The sequence below is a fragment of the Pseudophryne corroboree genome, chromosome 6, assembly GCF_028390025.1.
Source record: "Pseudophryne corroboree isolate aPseCor3 chromosome 6, aPseCor3.hap2, whole genome shotgun sequence".
NCBI classification, from domain to species: domain Eukaryota; kingdom Metazoa; phylum Chordata; class Amphibia; order Anura; family Myobatrachidae; genus Pseudophryne; species Pseudophryne corroboree.
The window spans coordinates 601751515-601778279 of record NC_086449.1 but is presented as its reverse complement, the minus strand read 5'-3'; the positions used below and the strand labels follow the sequence as shown (position 1 = coordinate 601778279).

The following is a 26765-nucleotide window of genomic DNA, read 5'->3' as shown; positions in this document are numbered from 1 at the left end:
CGGTATCGCCTGCCTAGAGAAGTGGAACCTAGATGGTATTTGGTACCAGGGACACACTACCTCAAGCAATTCTCTAAGTCCCTGTGAACTAACGGCGGATACCGGACGCACGTCTAACACCAACATAGTTTCAAGGCCTGAGTTATCCACTTTGCAACAGGATGACTGCTGTGATATTTCATCTTCCTCGCAAAGGACTGTTGGACAGTCAATTACTTTCTGGAAGTAGTACAAGTGGTCTTCCGACTTCCCCTCTGGGATGACGATCGACTCCCAGCAGCAACAACAGCAGCGCCAGCAGCAGTAGGCGTTACACTCAAGGATCCATCGGAGGAATCCCAGTTAGGAGAGGACTCGTCAGACTTGCCAGTGACATGTCCTGCAGGACTATTGGCGTTCCTGTCTAAGGAGGAAATTGACATTGAGGGAGTTGGTGGTGTGGTTTGCAGGAGCTTGGGTACAAGAGGAAGAAGGGATTTAGTTGTCAGTGGACTGCTTCCGCTGTCACCCAAAGTTTTTGAACTTGTCAATGACTTCTGATGAATGCGCTCCAGGTGACATATAAGGGAGGATGTTCCTAGGTGGTTAATATCCTTACCCCTGCTTATTACAGCTTGACAAAGGCAACACACGGCTTGACACCAGTTGTATTTCTGTTGAAATAATTCCACACCGAAGAGGTGATTTTTTCTTGTATTTTGACCAGGCATGTCAATGGCCTTATTCATCCCACGTACAACAGGTGTCTCCCCGGGTGCCTGACTTAAACAAACCACCTCACCATCAGAATCCTCCTTGTCAATTTCCTCCTCAGCGCCAGCAACACCAATATCCTCATCCTGGTGTACTTCAACAGTGACATCTTCAATTTGACTATCAGGAACTGGACTGTGGGTGCTCCTTCCAGCACTTGCAGGGGGCGTGCAAATGGTGGAAGGAGCCACCTCTTCCAGTCCAGTGTTGGGAAGGTCAGGCATCGCAACCGACACAACTGGACTCTCCTTGGGGATTTGTGATTTAGAAGAACGCACAGTTCTTTGCTGTGCTTTTGCCAGCTTAACTCTTTTCATTTTTGTAGCGGGAGGATGAGTGCTTCCATCCTCATGTGAAGCTGAACCACTAGCCATCAACATAGGCCAGGGCCTCAGCCGCTCCTTGCCACTCCATGTCATAAATGGCATATTGGCAAGTTTACGCTTCTCCTCAGATGCTTTTAATTTAGATTTTTTTTTTTTAGACATTGGGCATCGGCCTTGGCAGACGACGTTGATGGCATTTCATCATCTCTGCCATGACTAGTGGCAGTAGCTTCAGCACTAGGTGGAAGTGGATCTTGAGCTTTCCCTATTTTACCCTCCAAATTTTTGTTCTCAATTTTTTAATGTGTGGAATTATATGTCAGTAATATATCTGGAATTAGACGGCAGTAATGTCTGGAATTAGATACCACTAGATAGATACCAGATACCACTGTGACTGGAATGATGATGACCTATGCACAGTGAAAGTACACTACCACAGCACCCTACAGCAGCAAGATGCAGCACAAGACTCTGGACTTTTAGTAATGCATGGTAGTATACTGGTCACCACAATGCAGCACAAGACAATGAGCAGTGATACTGAGCACTGATGAGGATACTAGAACTGACACTGGGCAGCGAGAACAGCACTGGACTATTGTACTGTAGTATACTGGTCACCACAATGCAGCACAAAACAATGAGTAGTGATACTGAGCACTGATGAGGATACTAGAACTGACACTGGACAGCGAGAACAGCACTGGACTATTGTACTGTAGTATACTGGTCACCACAATGCAGCACAAGACAATGAGTAGTGATACTGAGCACTGATGAGGATACTAGAACTGACACTGGGCAGCGAGAACAGCACTGTACTATTGTACTGTAGTATACTGGTCACCACAATGCAGCAGCAAGACAATGAGTTGTGATACTGAGCACTGATGAGGATACTAGAACTGACACTAGGCAGCGAGAACAGCACTGGACTATTGTACTGTAGTATACTGGTCACCACAATGCAGCAGCAAGACAATGAGTTGTGATACTGAGCACTGATGAGGATACTAGAACTGACACTAGGCAGCGAGAACAGCACTGGACTATTGTACTGTAGTATACTGGTCACCACAATGCAGCAGCAAGACAATGAGTTGTGATACTGAGCACTGATGAGGATACTAGAACTGACACTAGGCAGCGAGAACAGCACTGGACTATTGTACTGTAGTATACTGGTCACCACAATGCAGCAGCAAGACAATGAGCACTGATCCTGAGCATTGATGAGGATACTAGAACTGACACTGGGCAGCGGGAACAGCACTGGACTATTGTACTGTAGTATACTGGTCACCACAATGCAGCACTGATACTGAGCACAGATATTGAGCTGATATTGAGCTGATATTGAGATTTTCAATCAGAGAACGTAGCCACGTCCTCTCCGCTCAATTTACAATGCACGATTGAAAATGGCGGCGACGTGGAATCCGAGTCTCGCAAGAATCCGACAGCGGGATGATGACGTTTTCCCCCGTTCGGGTTTTGCGAGTAAGGCGGGAAGAACCGAGGCTGCCTCGGACCCGTGTAAACCACGTGAAGTTCGGGGGGGTTCGGTTCAGCTCATCTCTAATATATATATATATATATATATATCGTACCTTGCTGCTCCGGCACTCCCCGTATCCACTAGGGAATATGTCTTGCTCCGGTGCCTTCCTCCGTGGAGGGTTGTTTGAGTTGACCCACCAACAATATTGGATAAATAAATGAAGCGGCACTCAGAGTCTGTGATGAAAACTTGTAATAGTGAACAAACAATCAACGTTTCGGGGACCAGTTCCCCTTCTTCAGGATAAATGTGCATATGTCATAACACCTCTATAAATACTTAACAGAAGTACTTACCCCCCTCCACTTCACCCTATCACCAGGCATCTCCTCTGGTCCCGCCGCCATCCTCGCCGCCCATCGCCGCGACCGGAAGTGGCGTCTGCCGCAACCGGAAGTGACGTTGCGGGAGTGTGACGCGTTACCATGGAGACGCTACAAACAAATAATACAACCACACGTGTATACCACGGATCAAAATAATGTGCAAAATCAAGACTGGTTTACAAATTAGTGCAAATCTTTCATAAAGTGCTATAGTCATATATAAAAACAGCATGTTAATACACAAATCTTCACAAAAACACCTAATCTTAATAAAAGTACCCTACATATCCTGTTTATTACTACTAATAAATAATGCAAATCCTGTCTACCCTGATTTCGTCCGGTGTCCAACATATCTATGTCATGTGACTTAAATATTTAATTGGTATTAAAACTGGCACCGTGGCTTCTTATGACGGTTCACTCTTAAAAAGAGGGAAATACTTATGTTATCGTGACCAAGAGTCTATACATCACAAATGGCACCCATGGGACCTCTTGTCACTCACTTCTACAGCTACTTAAAGGAAATTAATGAGTCCTAAATTCTCATTTAACCCCCCTGGTTTAAGGGTTTGCAATCTGTGTATCCACAGGGATTCTAACTGTAGGAGTTTTTTGCCCCTATTTCCACCCCGGGGAGATTCTGGTACATGATCAATAATACGGTGTTTAAATGTTGCCATGTTGTGTCTAAACTCCACAAAGTGTTTTGCCACCGGTTGCTCACCACTGCCCGCTGCCAGTGCATTTCTAATGGCTTGTCTATGCTGTGCCATTCGCACCTTGAACTGGCACTCAGTCTTACCGATGTAATATCGGCCGCAAGGGCACATGATGGCATATATAACAAATTTGCTGCTGCACGTTAGGGGCCACCTGATCTTAAAACTTTTTCCTGAGAAAGGGTGAAAAATGCTATCTCCTGGGGACATATGGGCACAGGTCGTGCAGCCCGTGCATTTATAGCACCCATTTTTCCTGCTCAGGAAATGCAGGGTGGGGGCCACTTTAAGCTTAGTCATGTCGGTTTTAACAAGTATGTCTTTCATGCTACGTCCCTTAGAATAACTTGGCATGATGCGTTTGTTTTTAAACACTGCTAGATCAGGATCCGACGTCACTATGGGCCACCATCCCCGCAACCTGTTCTTCACCTGTCCACTATTCACATCGTATGAACTCACCCATGGGATACGGTTAGAGGTATCCTTGGGTGGTACAGGGAGAAGCATATCTTCTCTTCTCATGGCTATGGCTTTTTTACGTGCCTGACACAACAATTTGGGAGGATAACCTCTATCCAGAAGTCTACCCTCCATTTCATCCAGTTGTTGATCCCTGACAGCCTCATCTGTATTGGACCTGCATACCCTCAAAAATTGTGAGTATGGCAGGCCCTTGATGGTGGATATCGGATGAAAGCTGTCATACCGCAGTACAGTGTTGCGGTCGGTGGGTTTTTTATACAGGCAGGTGTTAATCTTCCCATCGTGTAATTTAATCAAAATATCTAGGTAACACATCTCATGTTGACTCCAACTCATCGTGAATTTAACTGGGCTATCTGACACATTATGCCCGTCAATCAATGATATTAAATCCTTGACATCACCACGCCAGAAGATTAGTATGTCGTCTATATACCGATAGTAAATAAATAACCTACTAGATATTGCGACATTGGTCAAAAATAATTGGCGTTCTACGTCCCACATATAGGCATTGGCGAACGAGGGTGCCACGGAAGATCCCATGGCACACCCCGTTCGCTGTATATAATATTGCCCATCAAAAATAAAAAAATTGTGAGATAAGGTAAACTGTAGTAACTCCATAAAAAAATCTATATCTGGCCCGGTATACAGAGCATTCCCCGTGATTAAACCTCTTACTGCATTCAAACCCTGTTGGTGTGGTATGCAAGTGTATAGGCTGGTGACGTCGATGGTCACCAACGTCGTGTCAGTCGGTACCTGTGCTATGGAGTGGAATTTCCTTAATAATGTGCTGGAGTCCCTGAGATGTGTACTAGTGCCTTGTATACAAGGTTGCAGGTAACAATCCAAATAAATGGCCACTGGCTCGCACAGAGACCCCCTGGCAGAAATGATGGGTCTGCCAGGAGGTCTCTCCGCGTCCTTGTGGATTTTGGGAATCGTATAAAAGATAGGTGTTACTGGAAAATCAGGACCTAGCCTTGCAACCACATCTGCATTGATAATACCCTCAGCTTTGGCCTGCTCTAGAAGCTGGTTTAACTCAGCCTTAAAGGCTTGTGACGGGTCTTTTGTTAGTTTGCAATATGTGCTAACATCACTAAGAAGTCTCAAACATTCTTTGGTATAGTCTGTGGTGCTTTGGATCACTACGGAGCCACCCTTATCCGCTCCGCGGATCACTATGTCCTTTCTTTTACTCAATGCCTTCAACGCATCTCTTTCTTCATGTTGTAAATTGTGAAACTTACGTGTCCCAGTCTGTTTCTCGGAAGTTTCCAGCATTCTATGGAACGTCTTTAGTGATGCGTTGTGCGTGATCGGGTCAAACCTGGATCTAGGGCCCAATTGTAATACTCTCTGTGGAAGTGGTGCCTTCGTTTGTTGAGGAGGTTATTTACTGTAAAATTCCTTTAGCTTTAAAGTGCGGTGCAGTTTATAAAAGCTAACTTTCTGGTTGAATTTGTTTCCAAAGTCTGTCGGGACATACGATAGGCCCTTATTAAGGACTCTCGTCTCTGCAGGTGTCAGTGGTGTCGGTGAAAGATTGAAAATTACCGTTTCTTCGTTTTTGGGGCTTTCGGTCTGCTTTTGCCGCTTGTTTTGTCCCCCTCGCCTCGTATAGGATCGTTTCGTCCCCGTGCGGCCAACCCTGCTCGGGTTCTTGGCTCTAAAGGGGTCTCACGTTGAGAAGAGACCGGCCTTGACGCATGGGAGTCATCAGAGTCACTGGCTGAAGTGGTGTTCGAAGCCATGCCTCTCCTAACCCTCCTGCCCGCAAACGGCCTGGGTCTGGTGTTACCGGAGGAGTTGCCCAGCCAGGGATATACCCTGTGATGGGCATAATCCATCTGAACTTTGCTGAGCTTCTCCTTCTTGAATTTGATCAGGTTGGTCCTGTAGATCTCTACTTGCTCTTTTAGCTTGTCCATCCATTGTTTGGATTCGGTGGACGCCAGCAGCTCAACATGTTCCTGTTCAAAACTTGTAATTAGAGACTTAGTTTTCTCACACTCTTTATTGGACTCTTCAACTACCAGCAGAATTAAGTCCATTGAGCACTTATTTAGCACTGACACCCACTTCTTGCAGAACTCCATGCTATACCGCCCAATGGTGGGCACATTATGCACCCTAAACCCTCGTGGTAATTGCTTGGCACGGTAATAGTCCGATAATGTCCGTCCATGATATTGGAAATCAATTTCCCTCTTTTTGAGCCGTAATAATGTTTTGAAAGCTTCATCATTTGTTGTCACAGTGCTTTCATTAAAAGCTGGTTCTTTGTGCAAAATCGCTTCAGCCTCCAAATCAGAGAAGCTCAGCGTATCATATGTGTCACAGTGTAATAAAAAAGATGTAAAATCATTGTGATCCGATGCAGAAGCAGCCATGTTGCATGTGCAAAAGTGCTGGTGCTAGAGGTATTGGATATGTGCAAAACAGCTGAAAGTCATTAAAGTGCTCGCCTTCCCAATCTTATCGTTCCTTGTAACGATCTCAGTTAGTGCCGAAAAAATATCTATAGTGAGCTAGGGTCTGCTTAGCGCGCAGCCTCCCCATGCAGTGCTCAGGTGCTAAAGTGCAAATGTCCTGGAGATAATGTAATTCCTTTTGAAAAATGTCTGTGGGGTGCCTTGAGCTGGGATACTCACTGTAACAAAACACGTGTGTATCCAAAATATCGTACCTTGCTGCTCCGGCACTCCCCGTATCCACTAGGGAATATGTCTTGCTCCGGTGCCTTCCTCCGTGGAGGGTTGTTTGAGTTGACCCACCAACAATATTGGATAAATAAATGAAGCGGCACTCAGAGTCTGTGATGAAAACTTGTAATAGTGAACAAACAATCAACGTTTCGGGGACCAGTTCCCCTTCTTCAGGATAAATGTGCATATGTCATAACACCTCTATAAATACTTAACAGAAGTACTTACCCCCCTCCACTTCACCCTATCACCAGGCATCTCCTCTGGTCCCGCCGCCATCCTCGCCGCGACCGGAAGTGGCGTCTGCCGCAACCGGAAGTGACGTTGCGGGAGTGTGACGCGTTACCATGGAGACGCTACAAACAAATAATACAACCACACGTGTATACCACGGATCAAAATAATGTGCAAAATCAAGACTGGTTTACAAATTAGTGCAAATCTTTCATAAAGTGCTATAGTCATATATAAAAACAGCATGTTAATACACAAATCTTCACAAAAACACCTAATCTTAATAAAAGTACCCTACATATCCTGTTTATTACTACTAATAAATAATGCAAATCCTGTCTACCCTGATTTCGTCCGGTGTCCAACATATCTATGTCATGTGACTTAAATATTTAATTGGTATTAAAACTGGCACCGTGGCTTCTTATGACGGTTCACTCTTAAAAAGAGGGAAATACTTATGTTATCGTGACCAAGAGTCTATACATCACAAATGGCACCCATGGGACCTCTTGTCACTCACTTCTACAGCTACTTAAAGGAAATTAATGAGTCCTAAATTCTCATTTAACCCCCCTGGTTTAAGGGTTTGCAATCTGTGTATCCACAGGGATTCTAACTGTAGGAGTTTTTTGCCCCTATTTCCACCCCGGGGAGATTCTGGTACATGATCAATAATACGGTGTTTAAATGTTGCCATGTTGTGTCTAAACTCCACAAAGTGTTTTGCCACCGGTTGCTCACCACTGCCCGCTGCCAGTGCATTTCTAATGGCTTGTCTATGCTGTGCCATTCGCACCTTGAACTGGCACTCAGTCTTACCGATGTAATATCGGCCGCAAGGGCACATGATGGCATATATAACAAATTTGCTGCTGCACGTTAGGGGCCACCTGATCTTAAAACTTTTTCCTGAGAAAGGGTGAAAAATGCTATCTCCTGGGGACATATGGGCACAGGTCGTGCAGCCCGTGCATTTATAGCACCCATTTTTCCTGCTCAGGAAATGCTGGGTGGGGGCCACTTTAAGCTTAGTCATGTCGGTTTTAACAAGTATGTCTTTCATGCTACGTCCCTTAGAATAACTTGGCATGATGCGTTTGTTTTTAAACACTGCTAGATCAGGATCCGACGTCACTATGGGCCACCATCCCCGCAACCTGTTCTTCACCTGTCCACTATTCACATCGTATGAACTCACCCATGGGATACGGTTAGAGGTATCCTTGGGTGGTACAGGGAGAAGCATATCTTCTCTTCTCATGGCTATGGCTTTTTTATGTGCCTGACACAACAATTTGGGAGGATAACCTCTATCCAGAAGTCTACCCTCCATTTCATCCAGTTGTTGATCCCTGACAGCCTCATCTGTATTGGACCTGCATACCCTCAAAAATTGTGAGTATGGCAGGCCCTTGATGGTGGATATCGGATGAAAGCTGTCATACCGCAGTACAGTGTTGCGGTCGGTGGGTTTTTTATACAGGCAGGTGTTAATCTTCCCATCGTGTAATTTAATCAAAATATCTAGGTAACACATCTCATGTTGACTCCAACTCATCGTGAATTTAACTGGGCTATCTGACACATTATGCCCGTCAATCAATGATATTAAATCCTTGACATCACCACGCCAGAAGATTAGTATGTCGTCTATATACCGATAGTAAATAAATAACCTACTAGATATTGCGACATTGGTCAAAAATAATTGGCGTTCTACGTCCCACATATAGGCATTGGCGAACGAGGGTGCCACGGAAGATCCTCTAGCACCAGCACTTTTGCACATGCAACATGGCTGCTTCTGCATCTTTTTTATTACACTGTGACACATATGATACGCTGAGCTTCTCTGATTTGGAGGCTGAAGCGATTTTGCACAAAGAACCAGCTTTTAATGAAAGCACTGTGACAACAAATGATGAAGCTTTCAAAACATTATTACGGCTCAAAAAGAGGGAAATTGATTTCCAATATCATGGACGGACATTATCGGACTATTACCGTGCCAAGCAATTACCACGAGGGTTTAGGGTGCATAATGTGCCCACCATTGGGCGGTATAGCATGGAGTTCTGTAAGAAGTGGGTGTCAGTGCTAAATAAGTGCTCAATGGACTTAATTCTGCTGGTAGTTGAAGAGTCCAATAAAGAGTGTGAGAAAACTAAGTCTCTAATTACAAGTTTTGAACAGGAACATGTTGAGCTGCTGGCGTCCACCGAATCCAAACAATGGATGGACAAGCTAAAAGAGCAAGTAGAGATCTACAGGACCAACCTGATCAAATTCAAGAAGGAGAAGCTCAGCAAAGTTCAGATGGATTATGCCCATCACAGGGTATATCCCTGGCTGGGCAACTCCTCCGGTAACACCAGACCCAGGCCGTTTGCGGGCAGGAGGGTTAGGAGAGGCATGGCTTCGAACACCACTTCAGCCAGTGACTCTGATGACTCCCATGCGTCAAGGCCGGTCTCTTCTCAACGTGAGACCCCTTTAGAGCCAAGAACCCGAGCAGGGTTGGCCGCACGGGGACGAAACGATCCTATACGAGGCGAGGGGGACAAAACAAGCGGCAAAAGCAGACCGAAAGCCCCAAAAACGAAGAAACGGTAATTTTCAATCTTTCACCGACACCACTGACACCTGCAGAGACGAGAGTCCTTAATAAGGGCCTATCGTATGTCCCGACAGACTTTGGAAACGAATTCAACCAGAAAGTTAGCTTTTATAAACTGCACCGCACTTTAAAGCTAAAGGAATTTTACAGTAAACAACCTCCTCAACAAACGAAGGCACCACTTCCACAGAGAGTATTACAATTGGGCCCTAGATCCAGGTTTGACCCGATCACGCACAACGCATCACTAAAGACGTTCCATAGAATGCTGGAAACTTCCGAGAAACAGACTGGGACACGTAAGTTTCACAATTTACAACATGAAGAAAGAGATGCGTTGAAGGCATTGAGTAAAAGAAAGGACATAGTGATCCGCGGAGCGGATAAGGGTGGCTCCGTAGTGATCCAAAGCACCACAGACTATACCAAAGAATGTTTGAGACTTCTTAGTGATGTTAGCACATATTGCAAACTAACAAAAGACCCGTCACAAGCCTTTAAGGCTGAGTTAAACCAGCTTCTAGAGCAGGCCAAAGCTGAGGGTATTATCAATGCAGATGTGGTTGCAAGGCTAGGTCCTGATTTTCCAGTAACACCTATCTTTTATACGATTCCCAAAATCCACAAGGACGCGGAGAGACCTCCTGGCAGACCCATCATTTCTGCCAGGGGGTCTCTGTGCGAGCCAGTGGCCATTTATTTGGATTGTTACCTGCAACCTTGTATACAAGGCACTAGTACACATCTCAGGGACTCCAGCACATTATTAAGGAAATTCCACTCCATAGCACAGGTACCGACTGACACGACGTTGGTGACCATCGACGTCACCAGCCTATACACTTGCATACCACACCAACAGGGTTTGAATGCAGTAAGAGGTTTAATCACGGGGAATGCTCTGTATACCGGGCCAGATATAGATTTTTTTATGGAGTTACTACAGTTTACCTTATCTCACAATTTTTTTATTTTTGATGGGCAATATTATATACAGCGAACGGGGTGTGCCATGGGATCTTCCGTGGCACCCTTGTTCGCCAATGCCTATATGTGGGACGTAGAACGCCAATTATTTTTGACCAATGTCGCAATATCTAGTAGGTTATTTATTTACTATCGGTATATAGACGACATACTAATCTTCTGGCGTGGTGATGTCAAGGATTTAATATCATTGATTGACGGGCATAATGTGTCAGATAGCCCAGTTAAATTCACGATGAGTTGGAGTCAACATGAGATGTGTTACCTAGATATTTTGATTAAATTACACGATGGGAAGATTAACACCTGCCTGTATAAAAAACCCACCGACCGCAACACTGTACTGCGGTATGACAGCTTTCATCCGATATCCACCATCAAGGGCCTGCCATACTCACAATTTTTGAGGGTATGCAGGTCCAATACAGATGAGGCTGTCAGGGATCAACAACTGGATGAAATGGAGGGTAGACTTCTGGATAGAGGTTATCCTCCCAAATTGTTGTGTCAGGCACGTAAAAAAGCCATAGCCATGAGAAGAGAAGATATGCTTCTCCCTGTACCACCCAAGGATACCTCTAACCGTATCCCATGGGTGAGTTCATACGATGTGAATAGTGGACAGGTGAAGAACAGGTTGCGGGGATGGTGGCCCATAGTGACGTCGGATCCTGATCTAGCAGTGTTTAAAAACAAACGCATCATGCCAAGTTATTCTAAGGGACGTAGCATGAAAGACATACTTGTTAAAACCGACATGACTAAGCTTAAAGTGGCCCCCACCCAGCATTTCCTGAGCAGGAAAAATGGGTGCTATAAATGCACAGGCTGCACGACCTGTGCCCATATGTCCCCAGGAGATAGCATTTTTCACCCTTTCTCAGGAAAAAGTTTTAAGATCAGGTGGCCCCTAACGTGCAGCAGCAAATTTGTTATATATGCCATCATGTGCCCTTGCGGCCGATATTACATCGGTAAGACTGAGTGCCAGTTCAAGGTGCGAATGGCACAGCATAGACAAGCCATTAGAAATGCACTGGCAGCGGGCAGTGGTGAGCAACCGGTGGCAAAACACTTTGTGGAGTTTAGACACAACATGGCAACATTTAAACACCGTATTATTGATCATGTACCAGAATCTCCCCGGGGTGGAAATAGGGGCAAAAAACTCCTACAGTTAGAATCCCTGTGGATACACAGATTGCAAACCCTTAAACCAGGGGGGTTAAATGAGAATTTAGGACTCATTAATTTCCTTTAAGTAGCTGTAGAAGTGGGTGCCATTTGTGATGTATAGACTCTTGGTCACGATAACATAAGTATTTCCCTCTTTTTAAGAGTGAACCGTCATAAGAAGCCACGGTGCCAGTTTTAATACCAATTAAATATTTAAGTCACATGACATAGATATGTTGGACACCGGACGAAATCAGGGTAGACAGGATTTGCATTATTTATTAGTAGTAATAAACAGGATATGTAGGGTACTTTTATTAAGATTAGGTGTTTTTGTGAAGATTTGTGTATTAACATGCTGCTTTTATATATGACTATAGCACTTTATGAAAGATTTGCACTAATTTGTAAACCAGTCTTGATTTTGCACATTATTTTGATCCGTGGTATACACGTGTGGTTGTATTATTTGTTTGTAGCGTCTCCATGGTAACGCGTCACACTCCCGCAACGTCACTTCCGGTTGCGGCAGACGCCACTTCCGGTCGCGGCGATGGGCGGCGAGGATGGCGGCGGGACCAGAGGAGATGCCTGGTGATAGGGTGAAGTGGAGGGGGGTAAGTACTTCTGTTAAGTATTTATAGAGGTGTTATGACATATGCACATTTATCCTGAAGAAGGGGAACTGGTCCCCGAAACGTTGATTGTTTGTTCACTATTACAAGTTTTCATCACAGACTCTGAGTGCCGCTTCATTTATTTATCCAATATATATATATATATATGTATATATATACGAAAAGAAAAAAGGAAATTGGCGCCCAAAGGTTATTTTAACCTATAAATACAGGGAACCCAGTGGGTTTCACAATTATCATTACTTTTAAAACATAAACATGAACTGTTCTTTCATAAAAATTTATGAAAATGTACAGAAGCAAAGAAGCATGTCCATCATATTACACAGACAAAATGATGTAATTTCTCTTCGAGTACTCCATCCCTGAAGTTGGTAGAGGAATATCGGCAACTTAGTGCAGTATCTTTATTCTTCCTCATATGATATTCAGAGATAACATCAAATATAACAACCCAACGCGTTTCGTCTAGTGACTAGACTTCATCAGGGGTATGTCTTTTGGTATTAACATCTATCAAAATGTAATCAAAGTGGACAATCAGGATTTTTCAAAGAATAACTTCAGCGCATCACAAAAGAGGCTGCCGAGGCTTCAAGCCGGTCTCATATATTCAACTGATCAGAATTCAGCTACTTCCTATGTTTCTAACTTTCAAAAGGAAGGTGAAAACAGCAAGATCCTGCCAAAAATGGACCTCATGGGTCAAATACAAGCGTGAAATATAGATACGGGTAAGAAGTCCATACAGATTCACACAGGAAAAAACTTTCCAAACAGACAGCCAGTGGTACTCCAGTATCCTTGCAAGGACTTGATAAGTTACGGTTGGTGATATAAACAACCACTGGACGCACTATGGGGTCATTCACGTTTCAATTTCAATGTAAGCTAAATCCTGACAAAAGTTTACAATAAAACTGAAATATTGAGTAGCAGTGCCTAAAGTGGGTGTTTACATCACCGACCATAACTTATCAATTTAATTATTGATCCGGCACTACAATTACTATGTAAAAGCATCCTCGGGGCCCTCTGTTATGTGACACCTTAATACAGGACTTCCAGACAGGGACCCAAGTGCCGCTGTACTTCTTTGAGATAGATAGATAGATAGATAGATAGATAGATAGATAGATAGATAGATAGATAGATAGATAGACTGTGTATATATATATATATATATATACATATACATCAACCAAATACTCTCCTTCTGCGCTGTTCTGAGGCTAATTGGATACAATAAGATACAGTATTCCTTGGGAGGGGCTGCCTATTTCACTAAGTCCCTTGTTAGGAGGGACTAGATACAGAAAATATGAAAAGAAAAAAGGAAAAAACTTTCCAAACAGACAGCCAGCGGTACTCCAGTATCCTTGCAAGGATACTGGAGTACCGCTGGCTGTCTGTTTGGAAAGTTTTTTCCTGTGTGAATCTGTATGGACATCTTACCCGTACCTATATTTCACGCTTGTATTTGACCCATGAGGTCCATTTTTGGTAGGATCTTGCTGTTTTCACCTTCCTTTTGAAAGTTAGAAACATAGGAAGTAGCTGAATTCTGATCAGTTGAATATATGAGACCGGCTTGAAGCCTCGGCAGCCTCTTTTGTGATGCTCTGAAGTTATTCTTTGAAAAATCCTGATTGTCCACTTTGATTACATTTTGATAGATGTTAATACCAAAAGACATACCCCTGATGAAGTCTAGTCACTAGACAAAATGCGTTGGGTTGTTATATTTGATGTTATCTCTGAATATCATATGAGGAAGAATAAAGATACTGCACTAAGTTGCCGATATTCCTCTACCAACTGCAGTGATGGAGTACTCGAAGAGAAATTACATCATTTTGTCTGTGTAATATGATGGACATGCTTCTTTGCTTCTGTACATTTTCATAAATTTTTATGAAAGAACAGTTCATGTTTATGTTTTAAAAGTAATGATAATTGTGAAACCCACTGAGTTCCCTGTATTTATAGGTTAAAATAACCTTTGGGCGCCAATTTCCTTTTTCCTTTTCATATTTTCTGTATCTAGTCCCCCCTAACAAGGGACTTAGTGAAATAGGCAGCCCCTCCCAAGGAATACTGTATCTTATTGTATCCAATTAGCCTCAGAACAGCGCAGAAGGAGAGTATTTGGTCGATGTGTATATATATATATATATATATATATATATATATATTATATATATCTATCTCAAAGAAGTACAGCGGCACTTGGGTCCTTGTCTGGAAGTCCTGTATTAAGGTGTCACATAACAGAGGGCCCCGAGGATGCTTTTACATAGTAATTGTAGTGCCGGATCAATAATTAAATTGATAAGTTATGGTCGGTGATGTAAACACCCACTGTAGGCACTGCTACTCAATTTTCAGTTTTATTGTAAACTTTTGTCAGGATTTAGCTTACATTGAAATTGAAACGTGAATGACCGCATAGTGCGTCCAGTGGTTGTTTATATCACCAACCGTAACTTATCAAGTCCTGAGGGTGCCGTCGTATGTGCTGATATTATATATTATGATGAAGGGCAACCAGGCATGCTGCTTCTTTATGGGACAGAGACACCAAGTTGCTATATATATATATATATATATATATATATATTATACACACACACACACACACACACACACACACACACACACACACACACACACACACAGCATACACATGCACACAAAGCATACTTGCAAACACAGAGAGCACACACACACATATAAAATACTTACACATAGAGCAGCTTATCTTTGATTTGTGTGTACAGCTGCTACAGGAGCTGTGGACATCCGTAACCCTGTGGACCCGGGTTGTGCATATCTTCCCTAGCTCTCAAACTTTGGAGCTGCGATAGCGGCACGCTGGAGCTCCCCGGCCACTGCTTGTTTGTCTCCGTGCTCCACGCCAGGTAGTATGGATCGAAAAAGTCACCTGACGCGGAAGCACTGACAGCTGAACATTATTTCAGTGGCCGGGAAGCTCCAATCGCGGGTGGCACAGGGCTGGTGTAGAGATGGAGACAAAGCTGTCTCTGTCTCTAAAAGAAATTGGTCTGTCAGGGGGGGGGGGGTTTCTGGGTACTCAGAACCCTCCCCCCCCTCCACCCAGCCCCCCATATGCTCTACTGCCCTTATACACATTACGGCAGTTAGAGACCCTTATACACACTACACCAGGTAGATTCCCTAGAAAGAGTGAGACGACGTAAGTGTGTTTGTGTGTATTCCTCCGCACCCCCTACCCAGAGCATCTTTGTTGCACTTACATGACTTGTCCCTGTATCCAGAACACAAGCAGTCTGCGGCCGTCTCCTATACCTGGAAGTCCCGCAGGGGAAGACGAGGGGAGTTTGAGCACATGGAGGGCGCACTTAGACTAGAGATGAGCGGGTTCGGTTTCTCTGAATCCGAACCCGCCAGAACTTCATGTTTTTTTTCACGGGTCCGAGCGACTCGGATCTTCCCGCCTTGCTCGGTTAACCGGAGCGCGCCCGAACGTCATCATGACGCTGTCGGATTCTCGCGAGGCTCGGATTCTATCGCGAGACTCGGATTCTATATAAGGAGCCGCGCGTCGCCGCCATTTTCACACGTGCATTGAGATTGATAGGGAGAGGACGTGGCTGGCGTCCTCTCCATTTAGATTATAAGAGACTGAGAGAGATTTACTGGAGCTGACTAGGAGGAGTACTGTTACTGTAGAAGTGTAGAGACTGAGTGGAGAGAGTTTACTAGTGAGGACAGTGCAGTTTACTTTATAATCCGTTCTCTGCCTGAAAAAAGCGATACACAGCACACAGTGACTCAGTCACATACCATATCTGTGTGCACTGCTCAGGCTCAGGCCAGTGTGCTGCATCATCTATTATCTATATATAATATTATATATATCTGTCTGACTGCTCAGCTCACACAGCTTATAATTGTGGGGGAGACTGGGGAGCACTACTGCAGTGCCAGTTATAGGTTATAGCAGGAGCCAGGAGTACATAATATATTATATAGTGAGTGACCACCAGACACACAGTGCAGTTTATTTAATATATCCGTTCTCTGCCTGAAAAAAGCGATACACACAGTGACTCAGTCAGTCACATACCATATCTGTGTGCACTGCTCAGGCTCAGGCCAGTGTGCTGCATCATCTATTATCTATATATAATATTATATATATCTGTCTGACTGCTCAGCTCACACAGCTTATAATTGTGGGGGAGACTGGGGAGCACTACTGCAGTGCCAGTTATAGGTTATAGCAGGAGCCAGGAGTACATAATATATTATATAGTGAGTGACCACCAGACACACAGTGCAGTTTATTTAATATATCCATTCTCTGCCTGAAAAAAGCGATACACACAGTGACTCAGTCAGTCACATACCATATCTGTGTGCACTGCTCAGGCTCAGGCCAGTGTGCTGCATCATCTATTATCTATATATAATATTATATATATCTGTCTGACTGCTCAGCTCACACAGCTTATAATTGTGGGGGAGACTGGGGAGCACTACTGCAGTGCCAGTTATAGGTTATAGCAGGAGCCAGGAGTACATAATATATTATATAGTGAGTGACCACCAGACACACAGTGCAGTTTATTTAATATATCCGTTCTCTGCCTGAAAAAAGCGATACACACAGTGACTCAGTCAGTCACATACCATATCTGTGTGCACTGCTCAGGCTCAGGCCAGTGTGCTGCATCATCTATATATATTATATATCTGTCTGACTGCTCAGCTCACACAGCTTATAATTGTGGGGGAGACTGGGGAGCACTACTGCAGTGCCAGTTATAGGTTATAGCAGGAGCCAGGAGTACATATTATATTAAAATTAAACAGTGCACACTTTTGCTGCAGGAGTGCCACTGCCAGTGTGACTGACCAGTGACCTGACCACACTGACCACCAGTATAGTTAGTAGTATACTTATATTGTGATTGCCTGAAAAAGTTAAACACTCGTCGTGTGACTTCACTTGTGTGTTTTTTTTTTTTTTATTCTATAAAAATAAAACTCATTCTGCTGACAGACAGTGTCCAGCAGGTCCGTCATTATATAATATATAATATATACCTGTCCGGCTGCAGTAGTGATATATATATATTTTTTATATCATTTATCATCCAGTCGCAGCAGACACAGTACGGTAGTTCACGGCTGTGGCTACCTCTGTGTCTCTGCACTCGGCAGGCAGTCCGTCCATAATTGTAATACCACCTAACCGTGGATTTTTTTCATTCTTCTTTATACATACATAGTTACATAGACATCTTCTCTTTATCAACCAGTCTATATTAGCTGCAGACACAGTACAGTACGGTAGTTCACGGCTGTGGCTACCTCTGTGTCTGCACTCGGCAGGCAGTCCGTCCATAATTGTATACCACCTAACCGTGGTTTTTTTTCATTCTTCTTTATACATACATAGTTACATAGACATCTTCTCTTTATCAACCAGTCTATATTAGCTGCAGACACAGTACAGTACGGTAGTTCACGGCTGTGGCTACCTCTGTGTCTGCACTCGGCAGGCAGTCCGTCCATAATTGTATACCACCTAACCGTGGATTTTTTTCAGTCTTCTTTATACATACATAGTTACATAGACATCTTCTCTTTATCAACCAGTCTATATTAGCTGCAGACACAGTACAGTACGGTAGTTCACGGCTGTGGCTACCTCTGTGTCTGCAGTCGGCAGGCAGTCCATAATTGTATACTAGTATCCATCTCCATTGTTTACCTGAGGTGCCTTTTAGTTGTGCCTATTAAAATATGGAGAACAAAAATGTTGAGGTTCCAAAATTAGGGAAAGATCAAGATCCACTTCCACCTCGTGCTGAAGCTGCTGCCACTAGTCATGGCCGAGACGATGAAATGCCAGCAACGTCGTCTGCCAAGGCCGATGCCCAATGTCATAGTACAGAGCATGTCAAATCCAAAACACCAAATATCAGAAAAAAAAGGACTCCAAAACCTAAAATAAAATTGTCGGAGGAGAAGCGTAAACTTGCCAATATGCCATTTACCACACGGAGTGGCAAGGAACGGCTGAGGCCCTGGCCTATGTTCATGGCTAGTGGTTCAGCTTCACATGAGGATGGAAGCACTCAGCCTCTCGCTAGAAAAATGAAAAGACTCAAGCTGGCAAAAGCAGCACAGCAAAGAACTGTGCATTCTTCGAAATCCCAAATCCACAAGGAGAGTCCAATTGTGTCGGTTGCGATGCCTGACCTTCCCAACACTGGACGTGAAGAGCATGCGCCTTCCACCATTTGCACGCCCCCTGCAAGTGCTGGAAGGAGCACCCGCAGTCCAGTTCCTGATAGTCAGATTGAAGATGTCAGTGTTGAAGTACACCAGGATGAGGAGGATATGGGTGTTGCTGGCGCTGGGGAGGAAATTGACCAGGAGGATTCTGATGGTGAGGTGGTTTGTTTAAGTCAGCCACCCGGGGAGACACCTGTTGTCCGTGGGAGGAATATGGCCGTTGACATGCCAGGTGAAAATACCAAAAAAATCAGCTCTTCGGTGTGGAGGTATTTCACCAGAAATGCGGACAACAGGTGTCAAGCCGTGTGTTCCCTTTGTCAAGCTGTAATAAGTAGGGGTAAGGACGTTAACCACCTCGGAACATCCTCCCTTATACGTCACCTGCAGCGCATTCATAATAAGTCAGTGACAAGTTCAAAAACTTTGGGTGACAGCGGAAGCAGTCCACTGACCAGTAAATCCCTTCCTCTTGTAACCAAGCTCACGCAAACCACCCCACCAACTCCCTCAGTGTCAATTTCCTCCTTCCCCAGGAATGCCAATAGTCCTGCAGGCCATGTCACTGGCAATTCTGACGAGTCCTCTCCTGCCTGGGATTCCTCCGATGCATCCTTGCGTGTAACGCCTACTGCTGCTGGCGCTGCTGTTGTTGCTGCTGGGAGTCGATGGTCATCCCAGAGGGGAAGTCGTAAGCCCACTTGTACTACTTCCAGTAAGCAATTGACTGTTCAACAGTCCTTTGCGAGGAAGATGAAATATCACAGCAGTCATCCTACTGCAAAGCGGATAACTGAGGCCTTGGCATCCTGGGTGGTGAGAAACGTGGTTCCGGTATCCATCATTACTGCAGAGCCAACTAGAGACTTGTTGGAGGTACTGTGTCCCCGTTACCAAATACCATCTAGGTTCCATTTCTCTAGGCAGGCGATAGCGAAAATGTACACAGACCTCAGAAAAAGAGTCACCAGTGTCCTAAAAAATGCAGCTGTACCCAATGTCCACTTAACCACGGACATGTGGACAAGTGGAGCAGGGCAGGGTCAGGACTATATGACTGTGACAGCCCACTGGGTAGATGTATCGACTCCCGCCGCAAGAACAGCAGCGGCGGCACCAGTAGCAGCATCTCGCAAACGCCAACTCTTTCCTAGGCAGGCTACGCTTTGTATCACCGGTTTCCAGAATACGCACACAGCTGAAAACCTCTTACGGCAACTGAGGAAGATCATCGCGGAATGGCTTACCCCAATTGGACTCTCCTGTGGATTTGTGGCATCGGACAACGCCAGCAATATTGTGTGTGCATTAAATATGGGCAAATTCCAGCACGTCCCATGTTTTGCACATACCTTGAATTTGGTGGTGCAGAATTTTTAAAAAAACGACAGGGGCGTGCAAGAGATGCTGTCGGTGGCCAGAAGAATTGCGGGACACTTTCGGCGTACAGGCACCACGTACAGAAGACTGGAGCACCACCAAAAACTACTGAACCTGCCCTGCCATCATCTGAAGCAAGAAGTGGTAACGAGGTGGAATTCAACCCTCTATATGCTTCAGAGGTTGGAGGAGCAGCAAAAGGCCATTCAAGCCTATACAATTGAGCACGATATAGGAGGTGGAATGCACCTGTCTCAAGTGCAGTGGAGAATGATTTCAACGTTGTGCAAGGTTCTGATGCCCTTTGAACTTGCCACACGTGAAGTCAGTTCAGACACTGCCAGCCTGAGTCAGGTCATTCCCCTCATCAGGCTTTTGCAGAAGAAGCTGGAGGCATTGAAGAAGGAGCTAAAAGGGAGCGATTCCGCTAGGCATGTGGGACTTGTGGATGCAGCCCTTAATTCGCTTAACAAGGATTCACGGGTGGTCAATCTGTTGAAATCAGAGCACTACATTTTGGCCACCGTGCTCGATCCTAGATTTAAAGCCTACCTTGGATCTCTCTTTCCGGCAGACACAAGTCTGCTGGGGTTGAAAGACCTGCTGGTGACAAAATTGTCAAGTCAAGCGGAACGCGACCTGTCAACATCTCCTCCTTCACATTCTCCCGCAACTGGGGGTGCGAGGAAAAGGCTCAGAATTCCGAGCCCACCCGCTGGCGGTGATGCAGGGCAGTCTGGAGCGACTGCTGATGCTGACATCTGGTCCGGACTGAAGGACCTGACAACGATTACGGACATGTCGTCTACTGTCACTGCATATGATTCTCTCAACATTGATAGAATGGTGGAGGATTATATGAGTGACCGCATCCAAGTAGGCACGTCACACAGTCCGTACTTATACTGGCAGGAAAAAGAGGCAATTTGGAGGCCCTTGCACAAACTGGCTTTATTCTACCTAAGTTGCCCTCCCACAAGTGTGTACTCCGAAAGAGTGTTTAGTGCCGCCGCTCACCTTGTCAGCAATCGGCGTACGAGGTTACATCCAGAAAATGTGGAGAAGATGATGTTCATTAAAATGAATTATAATCAATTCCTCCGCGGAGACATTGACCAGCAGCAATTGCCTCCACAAAGTACACAGGGAGCTGAGATGGTGGATTCCAGTGGGGACGAATTGATAATCTGTGAGGAGGGGGATGTACACGGTGATATATCGGAGGGTGAAGATGAGGTGGACATCCTGCCTCTGTAGAGCCAGTTTGTGCAAGGAGAGATTAATTGCTTCTTTTTGGGGGGGGGTCCAAACCAACCCGTCATATCAGTCACAGTCGTGTGGCAGACCCTGTCACTGAAATGATGGGTTGGTTAAAGTGTGCATGTCCTGTTTTGTTTATACAACATAAGGGTGGGTGGGAGGGCCCAAGGACAATTCCATCTTGCACCTCTTTTTTCTTTTCTTTTTCTTTGCATCATGTGCTGATTGGGGAGGGTTTTTTGGAAGGGACATCCTGCGTGACACTGCAGTGCCACTCCTAGATGGGCCCGGTGTTTGTGTCGGCCACTAGGGTCGCTAATCTTACTCACACAGTCAGCTACCTCATTGCGCCTCTTTTTTTCTTTGCGTCATGTGCTGTTTGGGGAGGGTTTTTTGGAAGGGACATCCTGCGTGACACTGCAGTGCCACTCCTAGATGGGCCCGGTGTTTGTGTCGGCCACTAGGGTCGCTAATCTTACTCACACAGCTACCTCATTGCGCCTCTTTTTTTCTTTGCGTCATGTGCTGTTTGGGGAGGGTTTTTTGGAAGGGCCATCCTGCGTGACACTGCAGTGCCACTCCTAGATGGGCCCGGTGTTTGTGTCGGCCACTAGGGTCGCTAATCTTACTCACACAGCTACCTCATTGCGCCTCTTTTTTTCTTTGCGTCATGTGCTGTTTGGGGAGGGTTTTTTGGAAGGGACATCCTGCGTGACACTGCAGTGCCACTCCTAGATGGGCCCGGTGTTTGTGTCGGCCACTAGGGTCGCTTATCTTACTCACACAGCGACCTCGGTGCAAATTTTAGGACTAAAAATAATATTGTGAGGTATTCAGAATAGACTGAAAATGAGTGTAAATTATGGTTTTTGAGGTTAATAATACTTTGGGATCAAAATGACCCCCAAATTCTATGATTTAAGCTGTTTTTTAGTGTTTTTTTAAAAAAACACCCGAATCCAAAACACACCCGAATCCGACAAAAAAAATTCGGTGAGGTTTTGCCAAAACGCGTTCGAACCCAAAACACGGCCGCGGAACCGAACCCAAAACCAAAACACAAAACCCGAAAAATTTCAGGCGCTCATCTCTAACTTAGACAGGCTGTCTGCTGTATTGCACAGCATCCAGCGCTGCAGCTGTCAATCGGCACCAATTGGATTATTCCTTAATAATACTGAATGAATCCCACCCCCCTCTCCGCCAATGAAATCACTGTACTTCTTATAATGTATTGTTGTTTTGAAATTACATTCATCCTTATCCTCTCCTACCAATCTCTGTGAGTGGGGGCAGAGTGGGGGTACAGTTACTGGCTGTCTGACTAGAGCTGTGTGACAGTTCACTCTACAGACCCACGGTAGTTCAACTCCACGCTGGTGCCACTGCGGCTGCCTGCTGAGATCACAAACTATTATTAATATTATTATTACCAGTTATTTATATAGCGCACACATATTCCGCAGCGCTTTACAGAGAATTGGCCATTCACATCAGTCCCTGCCCCAGTGGAGCTTACAATCTATATTCCCGACCACATGTACACGCACACACATTTACGCTAGGGTTAATTTTGTTGGGAGCCAATTAACCTGCCAGTATATTTTTGGATTGCTGGAGGATACCGGAGTACCCGGAGGAAACTCACGCAAGTACGGGGAGAATATACAAACTCCACACAGTTTGGGCCATGGTGGGACATCAGTGCTGTGAGGCAGTAATGCTAACCATTACACCATCCGTACTAGAGGACTGGCCACTGTTTAAACCCACTCGCCCAAACGCCACATCTCCAGGGCACTGTGGGATGGGAGAGACAGGATGATGCTGCGCGAAGATGGGGTAAGTCAGGAAGGTGGCAGAGCATGTGGAGGAAGCTGCAACACTGCCCGCTGTCTAGTATGTGGTGGTGTGCTCGGTAAAGAAGGAGCTGAGCGCATCACAACAGACGTGACAGCAGGCAGTGCTGCAGCAAGCGACAGCGGTAGGCAGTGAATGGCTGTGTGGGTGCAGCCGATCAGTGAGCCCACAGAGCATATGTGCTGCATATGTGCTGTGTGCCAGGCACTACTGGCACACACCTAGTTATGGCCCTGTTAGACTGCACACCATAATTCTAAACATAATAAGAGGTGCTACCATGCTGAGACATGTAGTGTGACGCAGAATTTTTTTTAAAATGCAGGTGCACATTCTGTGTGGCACTACAAGTCTCGAGATGGTAGCACCTCTTATAATGTATAGAATTAGGGTGTGCAGTCCAGCCCCTCCATATATTCTATATTGTGACTGCCATGTGTATGCATTAGGATGTGCGTATAGTGGCATTCGCATTCTGTTTGCATTCAGAATGCGCCCACATTCAGACCTGTGTGTGACTCATATCATTATTTCACCTGGAGTTCCAATAATTGTCATTTCATTTTCTAAACTTTTGTTAGAATCCTTACTCCACTTTATACTGAGGGAATAGGGGGTTAATGCGAATACTCAACTACAGTTCTTCCAGAAGTAAATAAGTGATAGCATATAAAGAAAGGCAGAACTTTATTTCACATGGTGTCTACTATTGTGCTTCTAAAATGTAGCTGGCTTTGCCGTAGAATAATGTATGATTTACGTGTTTCAGGAATAAATGTGTTGTATAATTAACAACTAGTAACCTCAGCTATTTTTGAAGCTTCCTCTTAAATCTGACACATTATCAAGCAAGACATGAGTTGGGAAAATCATTGGAAAACGTGACTTATTATATCCATGAACTTCTAACAAGCTGCTACTCACAGTTTCTTATTTCAAAATTGCATTTTGGTTTATAGTAACTATATTATACTGGTTATAACAGCAATAAAATAAAAGAGGCTTCAACTGAACTGCAAGATGATATACTGTACATAAATAGTTATCAGTGTGACCCTTGTTCCCTACATTGTGTTTTCATACTGTAGAGCTGTAAACTGTAGAGATGAGCGGGTTCGGTTTCTCTGAAACCGAACCCGCACGAACTTCATGTTTTTTTCACGGGTCCGAGCAGACTCGGATCCTCCCGCCTTGCTCGGTTAACCCGAGCGCGCCCGAACGTCATCATGACGCTGTCGGATTCTCGCGAGACTCGGATTCTATATAAGGAGCCGCGCGTCGCCGCCATTTTCACACGTGCATTGAGATTGATAGGGAGAGGACGTGGCTGGCGTCCTCTCCATTAGAAATTAGATTAGAAGAGAGAGAGAGATTGTGCAGAGTCAGACAGAGTTTACCACAGTGACCAGTGCAGTTGTTGTTAGTTAACTTTTATTTATTTTAATATAATATATCCGTTCTCTGCTATATCCGTTCTCTGCCTGAAAAAAAACGATACACAGCAGCAGCCAGTCACACAGTGTGACTCAGTCTGTGTGCACTCAGCTCAGCCCAGTGTGCTGCACATCAATGTATAAAAGGCAAAGCTTATAATAATTGTGGGGGAGACTGGGGAGCACTGCAGGTTGTTATAGCAGGAGCCCCCAGGAGTACATAATATTATATTAATTTAAAATTAAACAGTGCACACTTTTGCTGCAGGAGTGCCACTGCCAGTGTGACTAGTGGTGACCAGTGCCTGACCACCAGTATAGTAGTATATTGTTGTATGTATTGTATACTATCTCTTTATCAACCAGTCTATATTAGCAGCAGACACAGTACAGTGCGGTAGTTCACGGCTGTGGCTACCTCTGTGTCGGCAGTCGGAACTCGGCAGGCAGTCCGTCCATCCATAATTGTATTACAATATATACCACCTAACCGTGGTATTTTTTTTTCTTTCTTTATACCGTCGTCATAGTGTCATACTAGTTGTTACGAGTATACTACTATCTCTTTATCAACCAGTGTACAGTGCGGTAGTTCACGGCTGTGGCTACCTCTGTGTCGGCAGTCGGCAGGCAGTCCGTCCATCCATAATTGTATTATTATTATAATATATACCACCTAACCGTGGTTTTTTTTTTTCATTCTTTATACCGTCTTAGTGTCATACTAGTTGTTACGAGTATACTACTATCTCTTTATCAACCAGTGTACAGTGCGGTAGTTCACGGCTGTGGCTACCTCTGTGTCGGCAGTCGGCAGGCAGTCCGTCCATCCATAATTGTATTATTATTATAATATATACCACCTAACCGTGGTTTTTTTTTCATTCTTTATACCGTCATAGTGTCATACTAGTTGTTACGAGTATACTACTATCTCTTTATCAACCAGTGTACAGTGCGGTAGTTCACGGCTGTGGCTACCTCTGTGTCGGCAGTCGGCAGGCAGTCCGTCCATCCATAATTGTATTATTATTATAATATATACCACCTAACTGTGGTATTTTTTTTTCTTTCTTTATACCGTCGTCATAGTGTCATACTAGTTGTTACGAGTATACTACTATCTCTTTATCAACCAGTGTACTGTGCGGTAGTTCACGGCTGTGGCTACCTCTGTGTCGGCAGTCGGCAGGCAGTCCGTCCATCCATAATTGTATTATTATTATAATATATACCACCTAACCGTGGTTTTTTTTTCATTCTTTATACCGTCGTCATAGTGTCATACTAGTTGTTACGAGTATACTACTATCTCTTTATCAACCAGTGTACAGTGCGGTAGTTCACGGCTGTGGCTACCTCTGTGTCGGCAGTCGGCAGGCAGTCCGTCCATCCATAATTGTATTATTATTATAATATATACCACCTAACCGTGGTTTTTTTTTCATTCTTTATACCGTCGTCATAGTGTCATACTAGTTGTTACGAGTATACTACTATCTCTTTATCAACCAGTGTACAGTGCGGTAGTTCACGGCTGTGGCTACCTCTGTGTCGGAACTCGGCAGGCAGTCCGTCCATCCATAATTGTATTATTATTATAATATATACCACCTAACCGTGGTTTTTTTTTCATTCTTTATACCGTCGTCATAGTGTCATACTAGTTGTTACGAGTATACTACTATCTCTTTATCAACCAGTGTACAGTGCGGTAGTTCACGGCTGTGGCTACCTCTGTGTCGGAACTCGGCAGGCAGTCCGTCCATCCATAATTGTATTATATACCACCTAACCGTGGTTTTTTTATACCACCTAACCGTGGCAGTCCGTCCATAATTGTATACTAGTATCCAATCCATCCATCTCCATTGTTTACCTGAGGTGCCTTTTAGTTCTGCCTATAAAATATGGAGAACAAAAAAGTTGAGGTTCCAAAATTAGGGAAAGATCAAGATCCACTTCCACCTCGTGCTGAAGCTGCTGCCA

The 26765-nt window shown here is 44.6% G+C and overlaps 1 protein-coding gene and 1 long non-coding RNA gene across 10 annotated transcripts in view; one reads left to right on the top strand and one right to left on the bottom strand.

Moving 5' to 3' along the window:
• The window catches only part of LOC134933075 (uncharacterized), a 181961-nt gene that overhangs the window by 126478 nt on the left and 28718 nt on the right, over positions 1 to 26765 (top strand). The window lies entirely within an intron of this gene.
• Positions 1 to 26765, bottom strand: part of LOC134933077 (uncharacterized) — a 108697-nt gene that overhangs the window by 72764 nt on the left and 9168 nt on the right. The gene's annotated exons all lie outside the window — the stretch shown is intronic.